This window comes from Solanum lycopersicum, chromosome 12 (assembly GCF_036512215.1).
Source record: "Solanum lycopersicum chromosome 12, SLM_r2.1".
Taxonomy (NCBI): domain Eukaryota; kingdom Viridiplantae; phylum Streptophyta; class Magnoliopsida; order Solanales; family Solanaceae; genus Solanum; species Solanum lycopersicum.
The window spans coordinates 45,619,604-45,631,801 of record NC_090811.1 but is presented as its reverse complement, the minus strand read 5'-3'; the positions used below and the strand labels follow the sequence as shown (position 1 = coordinate 45,631,801).

At 33.8% G+C, this 12,198-nt stretch overlaps 1 long non-coding RNA gene across 1 annotated transcript; it reads left to right on the top strand.

Annotated features, from left to right (window-relative positions):
- Positions 1–1,580: 1,580 nt before the first annotated feature.
- Positions 1,581–3,643, top strand: LOC138340678 (uncharacterized). The gene is made up of 2 exons (XR_011213427.1): positions 1,581–1,764; positions 2,117–3,643. It is a non-coding gene; the product is annotated as an uncharacterized lncRNA (long non-coding RNA).
- Positions 3,644–12,198: the final 8,555 nt, after the last annotated feature.

Genomic DNA, 12,198 nt, shown 5'->3' with positions numbered 1-12,198 from the left:
AATGTTACATTCTTTTCTCTACTTTTATGTGTGTTATAATTTTTATAAGCCTTATGATACAAATGACCAGCTGATTAATGGTAGGAGAGGATGACATATACTAGGCATTTTACCATTGGTATGCGGTTCTCATAATTACACAAATTAGGATCGGCCAATGCTAGGCTTTCGCCCCTGAGCTTCCACCCTTATGTACCAGTTGAGATCGACCCATGCTAGGCATTAGCCCCTATACTTACACCCATAATTATACAAATTGCTTCATTTAGATTTATCTTATCTTTGGGATTGATGCTTTGGTGTTCATAACTCTTTTTAGATTGTTCATTTGTTGATAATAACCCATTTGGGATTGATATTTTTGTTGTCATAATCATTGTTGAGATTTGGAACTATGACTCAATATGCATTTTTGACATCTCAAATTGAAGCACATACGAAGTGAGGACATATTAGTTTCAGCCAAGAGATTTTAACTCTATATGATAGCCAAATACTCACCAACTAATATCAAAGACAAGGTATATATGAATGTGGAACCAACGAAGAATGTTGACAAATTTAACTTAAGGATTGATACATATTCTAAGTAAGTACATACATATAAATGTGCAATAAAGCAAGTAGACATCTTGTGAGGTAACATAATAGTCGAACACAATGGGAGTAATAAAGAATAAAGGAACAAATGAACATACGAAAAGATGACATATATGATGGAATGGACTATTGAAGTAAGTTTGCAAGATATGGGCAGATCGTGTATCCATCCTTTAAACATATGTACCATGTATAATCAAAGATCACTTTGACTTATATAAGGGAAACACGTGTAAGGGGTACTTTAACAATGATTTATTAACTTCCTTGTGGTATAGTTATGGATTTGATTTTATAGGCAACTAGTGGCAATAGAATAGGTTTTAAAGTGAACTGTCCATAGATTTTTATACGAGTCAATTGAGTTGATGTCGATGGAAGTATTTAAACTTGAGATCATAAGGTGGCATTTGAGTCTAAAATATAACGTAACGTAGTGTGTATAAATTCTAAGTTATATTAATGTTATTAAGGTGTAGAAATGGAATCAAATATTCAGGTGCTTGCTTGACTTCACTAAGCTAGTAGGTGACAAGTAGGTGTATAACCTACTTTGGCTTATTGACCAGATCAAGTAGGTGCATAACCTACTAAGACTCTTTTTACTGTGTTTTTGGGCCAGGTACACTACAACTATTTGCATTAATTTAGCCCAAGTTGAATATAAGAATAAGGGGAAAATGGACAGCCAAGGCCCAATCTTCCCAAGCCCACAAGAAATAATTTTAATTGACTAGGAGCATCACCAACATAAATGTGTGGCCTAAATTAAAGACACTTGTTGGCTGCGAATGAAGTACATGAAAGGTCGAAAAAGGGCCAATGTTCTTTAGTCCAAAAAGTCCAAATAAAAGTCCAAGTAGGTGGGTCACCTACTTGACAAATTATGGCCCAAAATGAATGATAAAAACGCCAAAGGAGGTCCCTTTAAAAGAGATTGATATTAGCTTTTTCCATCCATTTTTACTTTGGCAGAAAAATCATAATTCTAGAGTTTTCTCTATTCTCTCTCTTACATTCATACAGCAGCCATTAAATACCATTAGGGTTCTTGAATTATAGGAATTTCAATCTATTCTAAGGTATAATTTAAGACAAGATAAGGACAACAACCTTTACCTTGAAGAATTCAAGTCTTAGCAAAAGGTAGTTATGTCCAACAAGGTAAGCTACTACAATTTTCTCTCTATTTTGCTTGAGTTAATAAGGACACTTGGTATGTGTTAGTGAGTCGAAAATTGTTACTTTTACATGGTGAATTTTGGGGACGATATTCTTGTGATTAGTGCATGTTGGTACAGCTATGGTGTGGAATGCTCTTAAAATTAAGCTATGAGCTTGTTTGAGCAATTTAAAAGTAATGTTAGCTCTTCAAGTGCTAGTGATCAGAAACCATGATTCATAATGCTTCTATTACATTATTATGTTCAAAGATTATTTTATGTATGTTATGATAAGGGATATGACTGGATATGTGGAGAAGTTATGGAGACATTACAGGACTTAAATATTGCAGGGAGTTTTGGAAAGGGCCTGATACGAAGGTTGTACAGTATAAAGACACGATTAAAGAGATATGGAAGAAAATAAAACACTGGCTAGATAGATTGCAGCTTACTGCTTCGTTACTGTGTAGGTGTGATCAAGTGGCTCAAATTGATTGATTAGCTACTAATACTAGTCTTGCAACTTATTTTATTATAGATTTGTTATATGAAGAGAAGGAGCTTAAGTCATACGTTTTGAATTTTATATCAAGGTACGTAAGGCTCTTTGATTTCCTATTTCTATGGCATGAATCCAAAACATGCATTACAAAAAGTAATCTTTCTATGTGCCCTTGGTAGTGACTGATCCATAGATGCATTTCCTACTCCCTAGAGCATTGAAGTGTGTACTCTAATATGAGTTTGTTACTAAATGTGTTTGTTTAATCTACCAAGTGTTAGCATGCAAGGTTTAAACTTGTTTCATTGTTAAAGTATCCCTAACACATATTTCCTTATATAAGTCAAAGTGATCCTAGATTACACATTGTACATATAATAATAGGATGGATATACGATCTGCCCATTGCCAACTTACTTCAATTTTTATGGATATGTCATCTTGTCACACGTTCATATGTTCCCTTTCTTGTTATTACTCCCATTATATTAGACAATAATGTTACCTCAAATGATCACTACTTACTCAATTGTACGTTTATATGTACTTACTTGGAATATGTATCTGTCCTTGCGTTGAATTTTCCCTATTTCCATCTTAGTTCCACATGCATGAACATCTTGTATTTTTATCATATAAAGTTCAAATATCTTGGATAAATGTTAAATTGTCTTCACTGGATGTGCTTCAATTTGTGATGTCAAAATGCTTAACAAGTCATATAAGCTCCTAAGTAGTACGTTCAAGTCACATTTGTTTCTCATGTCCTTGTTATTATTGTAAGTCCCTATTCATATGACTTCTACTACTAGTTCATAGTTCCAAATCTAAATAAGGATTATGACCACCAAAACAATAATCAAAAACAAATTCTGAACATAAAAAAGAACAATCTCAAAAGATTTATTCTTATATAAAGAACAATCCCAAAAGCGTGATGAATTGATCAACAACAATCTCAAAGACGAAAGAATCTAAGTGATGTAATCCGTATGATTATGGGTGGTAGCTCAGGAGCGAAATCCTAGCATGGACCGATCTCGATTGGTATGGAAAGGTGGCAGCTCAGGGGAAAAATCCTAGCATGGGCCAATCCCGATTCATATGGAAGGGTGGCAGCTCAGGGGCAAAAGCCTAGAATGGGATCCTAATTTGTAGAATTATGAGGACTGCATCCCATGGATTAAAATGCCTTGCATGGGTCATATTCTTTTAGCGCTGATCAGCTGTTCATTTGTATCATATGTTGTATAAAGATTATAAAGTATAGAAAAGTAAAGAAAAGAATGTAACATGCACGATTCCACAAGTATAATCAAAGGTGGTCTCTAATCCTTATCTATTCGTACTTGGTTAAACTTGAGTTTTCATGTTACATATGGTTGTATTATGCCTTACATATTCAGTACATTCTTTCGTAGTGACGTCCCTTATTGGGGACGCTGCATTTCATGCTATAGGTACAAGTACTCAACTAGTAGATTTTCCCAGTAGAAGCACATTATACTCAGCGGATGTTGGTGAGCTCCAGGTTGATTTGGGGCTTTTCCAAGTCTTTACTATGCATATTTTCAAAGTGGTACCATCATGGATTCCAGTAGAGTCTTTGTAGACATTGTAAAGTTATCATCTGTATTCATAGTTTCACTTGTCATATATAGCGGTTCCGCTAGTCAAGATGTGTTGTATATGAAGATTCATCAGTAATCTCTATAGTAGTTTACTTTCTCATCATAGATTACTTGTAAAGCATCTGATCATAAGGTACTTGTCCGCCTCACCTAGGGTTGGAGGCTGACAAAAGTGGTATCAGATAAATTCATCCAAGGGGGTGTACAAAGCCGTGTATAGTAGAGCGTTAGTTATGAATCTGTTGTGCACCACATTTTAAACCAGGGGGATTCTTGGACATTTTGGAAATGTTACCTTCCGTCATAATCCTATTCGTACAATAGAGTAAAGTTAAAAAGCCAATTTCCAATTTTACCAGATCATGCTATTCATGTTTACTATGGTTAAGGTTAACGATTGTTAAAGTGTCAGCATGTAAAATACAGAAAGGACATCAAGTTGCCAAAAGTTTGACTAGATTGAGCTCATTTTTTTTGTCCATCTCACTCCACAAGGTATGTTGGCATTTATGTTATATGAATTTAAAGTTGCATTTGTACCATTTGCATCATGTTGGTTCAAAAGTGATTTGTTACCTAGTTACATATATTTGTTGTAGCATTTCCAGGCATATCTTCTTAGGAGGATGTAACAAGCTCTTGAGTTCTATATTCCCTCCATGCTTATAGGGTTTATACCTATAGAGGACACTTTTTCTTAGTCTTTGATATACATAAAATTTTCAGCGGTGCACAAGTTCTCAAAATTGATGTAGTCAAAACAGTATCTTTTAGTTCAAAGAAGCCTCTAACACAGTTTTATAGGTGGATGTATCAGTGCAATACTTTTACTATAGATACCCCTAATTGGTTGACAAAGCATATTCTCACAGTATGTCATCCCAAGTATGTTAATGTTTGACATTTATATGGAATGAGCCAACAGCTCTGAATAAGTACTAATAACATTTTTATTTTTTTCATTATTATAAAACTTACGGATAAGAGTTCCAATTGATGCAAATGATATATGTGTGGTGGTTCATTTTATGATATATGTGTTGGCTATAAAGAATTTTTTTGTGCCTAAAGGGTAAGGATAATGAACGGAAAGTTAATTGGTTAGAACGAAATTATTATTAGTTGGTTGAACATAATGGAATCTATTACATGAAGCTGCTAGATTTTGATAAAAAAAAATACTTGTTAGATAGGAAGTTTGTGAGAATGAAGCTTAAATTGCATAGGCAGAATATGGTATAGAAAACTTCTCATTAGAAAGAGATGGAATCTGTCAAATTCCCTAAACGTAGGATTAGGGGTGATATGAGGATGCTATAGATGAGTGATATATAATGTTATGAAAGAGTGATTGCTAAAGTGTATGTGGTAAGAAAATGTTATCAACTCCTCAACGGTAACAAGTTATAATGGCGCATTGGGAACAATATTGTGAACCTTTGTCACACAGAGATGTCAATTTAGTATAAATTCAAGTTTTGACATTTAGTCTTGATAACAACAAGAATAATGGAGGTGAATTTAAGGTTACCTCGATAGAAGATGGACCTAGTTCATCCACATCATTAGGACAAATGGAATTAAAACATTATACATATGTATAGACTTCCATAAAACTGAATAGAGATATGACCGGTTTGATTTTATATATTCTTACAGTAACTCATCAGTCCTTGTCCAGTTAAGGGAAATGAAAAAAATTATCATATGCATATTGCTAGTTGTTCTTATTTACTATCTTGCATGGGAAAAGAGTCGAAGCACCCTCACTTATTTAGCTAGTCAAAATATGTTGTATATGGAGCTTCATCAGTAATCTGCATAGTAGTTTAATCATAGATTACTTGTAAAGCATGTATTCATTTCTGCCTCACCTAGGGTTGGGGGCTGACAAATAACCAATAAAGGGAACACGTGAACATGTTAAAAGATGACATATATCATGGAATAGACAATTGAAGAAAGTTTTCAAGATATGGGTAGATCTTGTATCAATTCTATAAACAAATGAACCATGTGTAATATACAATCACTTTGACTTATATAAGGGAAATACGTGCCACGGGTACTTTGACAATGAAAAAGTTTAGACCTTGTATGCTAACACTCGGTAGAACAAACACGCACATTTAGTAACAAACTCGTATAGAGTGCTCACTTTAATTATCTAGGGAGTAAGAACTGCATGTACGGATCAGTGTTGGATTCATGCCAATGAAATAGGAAATCGAATAGCCTTACATACTTGCTGAACAACAATGGATATTACAATGAGTTAACTATCTTCCTTTACGATTTATATCTATGATGGAGTAAATAATAAAAACTAATATTAGTTTCTAAACAAGTTTTGGCTACTTGATCAGACCAAAACAGTAATTTGCAGTATATCTATAATTAATCCCATACATTTCCCCGAATCATTTTTATAAGGTCCTCAGAAACCCCTCAGGCTTCATCACGTCCAGAAAATAGTATTAAAGGAATAGCAGGAAGTAAGCTCATGTAACACTCAATGAAGTGGTGTATCACTATACTTTCAATGTTTTATCCTCAAACCAATTTTCTTGACTTTTCTATATTCCAGCCAGACCCTCTTATTTTTATGATATACAAAACAGTCCCTGACTTTCGAAATGTAAATATAGGAATATTAACTCATGAATTCCGATCAACATCCCGTGAATTCCAACATTTAGATTTTCAAAACATGCTCACAATCAAAACTTAAGGGAACTCCACTCCACGTATGTCCCAACAAGAACCTTTTTCCTGAATATTCATCAAGCTCTCACCATACATAGGCAACACTCAACAGTTCATAAACACATACAAACTTTTACAAATAATGTAAGAAGAAGAGAGGGATGAAAATTTCCACAGCTTACCTCCCTAGACAGAAACCTCAATTGCCAAGATATAGATTCTTCATGGTTTAGGTTCTCCTCTTCCCCTTACCTTGATGTTAATTCATATTCTTCACTTGAATTCCATAAGAAGGAGATGTTCTACCAACATGTACTTTAAAAACACCGTATTCCTTAGGATTCTAATGGTGAAGTTGTAGAATAGAACTCTTCTATGGCTTTCCTTGAGAATAATTTTCTTGAAAAAAACTGATGAGGGAGAGGTTATAAGCTTGAGTGACTTAGAGAACACTTTTGGACGTTTTCACTTAATAAATTGGATAAATAATATGGTCCTTTACTTTTAAGCAAGAAGGTGCAACACCTCCTTAGTTTATGCCACATGTTTTACTACATCAGCTACTTTCAGTTTTCACTTAAATTCAGTTCCCTTATTCTAAGCAGGTGCATCACCTACTTGTTATTTTCACTTAAATTTAGTCCACTAATTCTAAGTAGGTGCATCACCTACTTTCTCCATTTCACTTAAAATTCAGTCCACTTACTCTGATTAGGTGCATCACTTACTTGCCCTTTTTCACTTATAATGCAGTCCTTTAATTCTAAGTAGGTGAATCACCTACTTTCATAGTTTATAATCCCGCAAGTACCTCAATTATTTTACACCATTTTTTCTATCTTAAATTCTTTACAAGATCGTCGCACTAAATTCACACTTGACCACTTTGATTTATTTTTTTAGTTCAATTATTCATATATATGTTGGAAGGCACGGGGTATTCCAACTTCAAACATATTCAATTGTCATCAGTCTCATAGGAAACCGAGTCCATAACTATACCACAATGAAATTTTTAAGCAACATATACATAGAACTAGTTCACGTAGAATATGGGGTGTTACAATTTTAATCCAATTGAATGATGAACTCATGCTCTCTTCAAAGTCTCGATTTAGCCTATGTGTGGGTTTTACGATATTGAATATATATCGATTGAACTATGATTCTAGCTCATTTAATAGCTTATATCACTGCCTAATATGTGTATTGATGGTGAATTGTTGATGAGTGATCCATGAACATGAAGTTTTGAAGGTTAGTATCTTGTGATCTCCATTCTAACTTGAGTGTTATGTGATTTAATTATGCAAATTTATGGTTAGCTATTGTCCATGATATCATGTGATGATATTATGTATTGCTGGTCTAATATGGAATGAGTATTGAAGAATTGATCTCTATTTTCTTATTGATTGTTAAAGCATGTTATTCACTGTAGCATTGACTCTATAATGCATCAATATGGGGTTCAATTGTGTAGGGATAATTGTATCTACTGCCTTATTGTATGTTATTGGTGAATTTTTGGGTATGATCCTTAATGATTAAAACAAAGGAGTGTTGTAAAGAATGATTTACATTCTCTTATCCTATAGATTTAAATGCTATGTACATTATGTGATCTAAGTTCTATGGTAGGTGAAGCATGATTTAGAGTTGGTTATTATGTCTTTATCTGCTGCCATAGATTATTATTTTTGACATAGTAATGTTGATTATGATGATGAAAGCAAGGAATACTAGTAACTGGTCTATGACTCTTAGTTCTCTAGTGTATTGGTGATGTAGTGTACTTGTTAATAGCATGATCTTATAGTGATTATGCATGATTTCGTGTGTGTTAAAGTATATTTAAGCTACTTCCGTATACTTAAATTGTTGATGAAAGATTAGTATCGATCAATAATGATCAAAGGCTAAATGATTGGTAACAATTGCTCTATTTATCTTTTTCTCTACTATTCTATAGTATTGTTGATAAAATTTGTCTTGTATGAAATTGTGTGGTATTGTCCACTTATTGTGGCGGTGTTTTTCTTATTGTAAATATATATGTGATGTGAACATGGCCTTGACAAAAATTATACTATGAATGTGTGTTGGTGATGATCACTCTATGTGAAGGCTATACCTAGTTTACTATTCTAGCTATGATCTAGGTTGTATGACTAATGTTAGGAGAATGTAAATGTTATGTTAACTTTATATATGTATGTGCTGCCTATGATGAGATCCTATAATGTTATATGTGAAGTAAAGCTAAGATAGGTGCATAATGACTAGAGCTTACTGTAAAGATATTATAAATCTTGAATAAATGAGTCTTGTGCTATGTTATCTATTCTATGATGTTATGTGATGTATCATTCACTATGATTACTTGATAGGTGTACTAGTATGGACAATGGTATGGAACCTTGTCTATTCATTGTACATGTGTGCCTTGATAGTATAGTTCCTAGGTTAGTCTTCTAAGTACATGCATAGGATTGTATGAACATTTTATGAATATGACTTATATTCTATGATGTTAAGTATGTGATATGATTAAGTATGAAGGTTCATAGTGTCTTAAAGTGTTGATATTAAAGGATTGGTCGTTACATCTATAGACTTATGCATTGATATATGAACATGTGTGATATTAAGGTGTTATGTGAAAGATTTGCTCACATATAAGTATACACAAACGTGTATGATAATCTAGTCAATAGAGGGGCCTTGAAAGATGTGCTCAAGTATACCTAAACTAGATATGTTCATGTCCATGTGAAAGGGTTTCTCACATGATTTAGATAGATGGACTCTCATCTATGACCTATGATCTAAGCATATGAGGAGATGACTCTCCTAAGCCTAATTATAAGATAAAGTTAATAAAGAATTTTTAATTAAAAGGGAACTTAGCTTAGCACCGACTGAACTTGAAGATGAGTGGTGTCCCTTCACATTGTAGGAAAGTAGGTCACCATAATCCTCAAAAGGTGGATAACCACAATGCCTCAATAGGCATAAAGAGTGTTTCCATAAGTGAATAATCATATCCCCCATTTGGCATAAAGACGGTTTTCACATTTACCTTTAAGTTCCATACCTTTGCTTGCCACATAGGATCTAGCAAGTGATTTCACTTGTATGCTAGGATGTGTTAATTTTAGATAAGAACACTTTCTATTGTAAGGCTCTATAACACCAAATTCCATATAGCACCCATGGTCTTCGTGTCGGTTAAGGATATAGTTTACCTAAAGTAAAATGTACAATGGATGTAAAGTAAGGAACCTAACTAGCATAACCTAAGGGTAGTTACCTAGTGTAGGTAGCGGTATGGGACCTTACCTATGCATGGCACAAGTGGATTTTGAGGGAATTCTAGGGAAGTGTTCAAATGTATATGTCTATGTATATGTTCCTTGGCATGACCTTGTAGTATTTTTCTACTTGTTATGAAGATGTGTATTGTATGAGTCCTAATGGATCTATGTGATGTGGTCTCTTCTTATATACACTATGTAGGTCTTATTGATTATGTAATGAAGGTATTGCCTAGTTTGGATGAAGTTGTCTTCACATACTATGTTGATGTATGAATTGAATGTCAAGGCTAGTAGTGTCATGATAGGTTTACTAATTATGTGTGAGGTTATGGGGCTTCGCATGTAAATTTCACTAGTAGACTTAGATTGGTATTGTGAGTAAGGTATCATAAGGTTCTATGCGAAGTCACATTAGTATGTGTGCAAACGAAATAGAGTTCACTGTCATGTCTTGTGGTCGTGACTTGAAGGTGTATTTTGGTGTGCTATATTCGCTTATATAGATTATATGTATGACTTCCTAATGGTATTAAGGTGATGCATTGCACCAAGTATCACTAGAGGCTACTTGGTGGAATAAGGAATTAGGAATCAAATGAATCAATGTAAAACTAGATATTCACTATAAAGAAGGAGAATGCTTACTGTAATGTCGTTCCAGATGAGGCTTAAACACTATGTGTGATTTATATGATGTTTTGCCTTTGAATATGTCTATATGAAGTATGTGAATGATACAAATGCTATTTTATAAAGGTTTTATGAATATTTTCTCAAAAAAGCATGAAGTATGATTTCAAGAAAATGTCCTTTTAAATGCATGTTTTTGCATGGTTGTCATACATAGTACATTCTTGTACTAACTCCAATATTCTCTCATTTTTATGTGATTCGCAAGCTCAAGGAAAGGAATCCTTAATTCCAAGGGTCTCCTACATTATGTTTTACTCTAAAGTGTAGAATTATTCTACTTATGTATTATGTTGTAAGGGTCGTGTCCCTAATGTACTCTTATGATGTCGAGTCTAGGATGACAAAAAGAGATTATAGTCTAAATATGTACTTATGATATTTTATATATATGAAGTGATGTTCTAGCATATGATGTGCTATGAAAAGTTTTAAATTTTCTGCTACTTTACCAATGACAATGTAATTAATTATAATTATGGGCTTTTATAAGTCCTTCGAGAGGTCAAGTACGCCATGTTACTTCAGGTTGTGCTCCCCAGATGTGACATATATCATGAAAGATGGAGATCATGCATCTTTGGAAAGTGGTCGGAGCATTGCATAGACCAAATGACATCCTCTTGAACACATATGTACCATACGGGCAAGTGAAAGTGGTCATGAGGTGGAAACTATAATGCCTAAGGGCATAAAGAGGGTTTCAATATACATATCTTAGTTCCATAACTATGTTATTCCATAGGACCTAGCTAGTGGATCCACCTTATATGCTAGAATGATGTTAATGTTCTACCTTGGCAGGTAGAACACCTCCTTTCGGTGTGAGGTTCTACAACACCAGATTCCATCTTTAGTTAATATGATCTTATTAAGACTAGGATTTCCCTAATGTTAAAAGGACAATGTAAGTAATGTAATGAACCCTAACTAGGACAACCTAAGGGAGTTGCTTAGTGTAGGTAAGGGTATGGTACTTTACCTATGCATTTCACAAGTAGCTCTTGAAGGGAGATCCAGGAAGGTGTTCGATATGTATATGTATATGAATATGTCTTTAATGCATGGCATTATGGTATTGACCTAATTTTATGATAATATGCGTGGTATGAGTCTGATGGTGTCTATTTGATGAGGTCTCATTTTATGTGCATGTCGTTGGTCTTAATGACTATAGGATGAGGTTTTATCTTGAATATGCATGATGCTGGTCTTACATGTCATATGATGAAAGTCCTATTTATGTAGGTAGTTAATTATGGTTGTCATGTTGATGTATGAAGTAAATGGTATTTTTATTGTCTCTTTGTGAGTTTGCTAAGTACATGTGAGGTTATGGGACTTCACATGTACATTGAACTAGTAGGATTACATTGGGATTACGAGTAAGGTCTTATGATGTCTAAATGAAATAAAGTCCAAGTATGTAATTGTTGTTTATTGCCTTACTATGATTATATTGGAAGTCTTGACTTGTGTTATTTCGTTGGAATGATTCTTATATGTGGTTTATGAAATATGTGTCTTATGATATTGTAGTCACTTAAAATTTATTAAACATAAATTTAGAGAGTTGTTCGGAT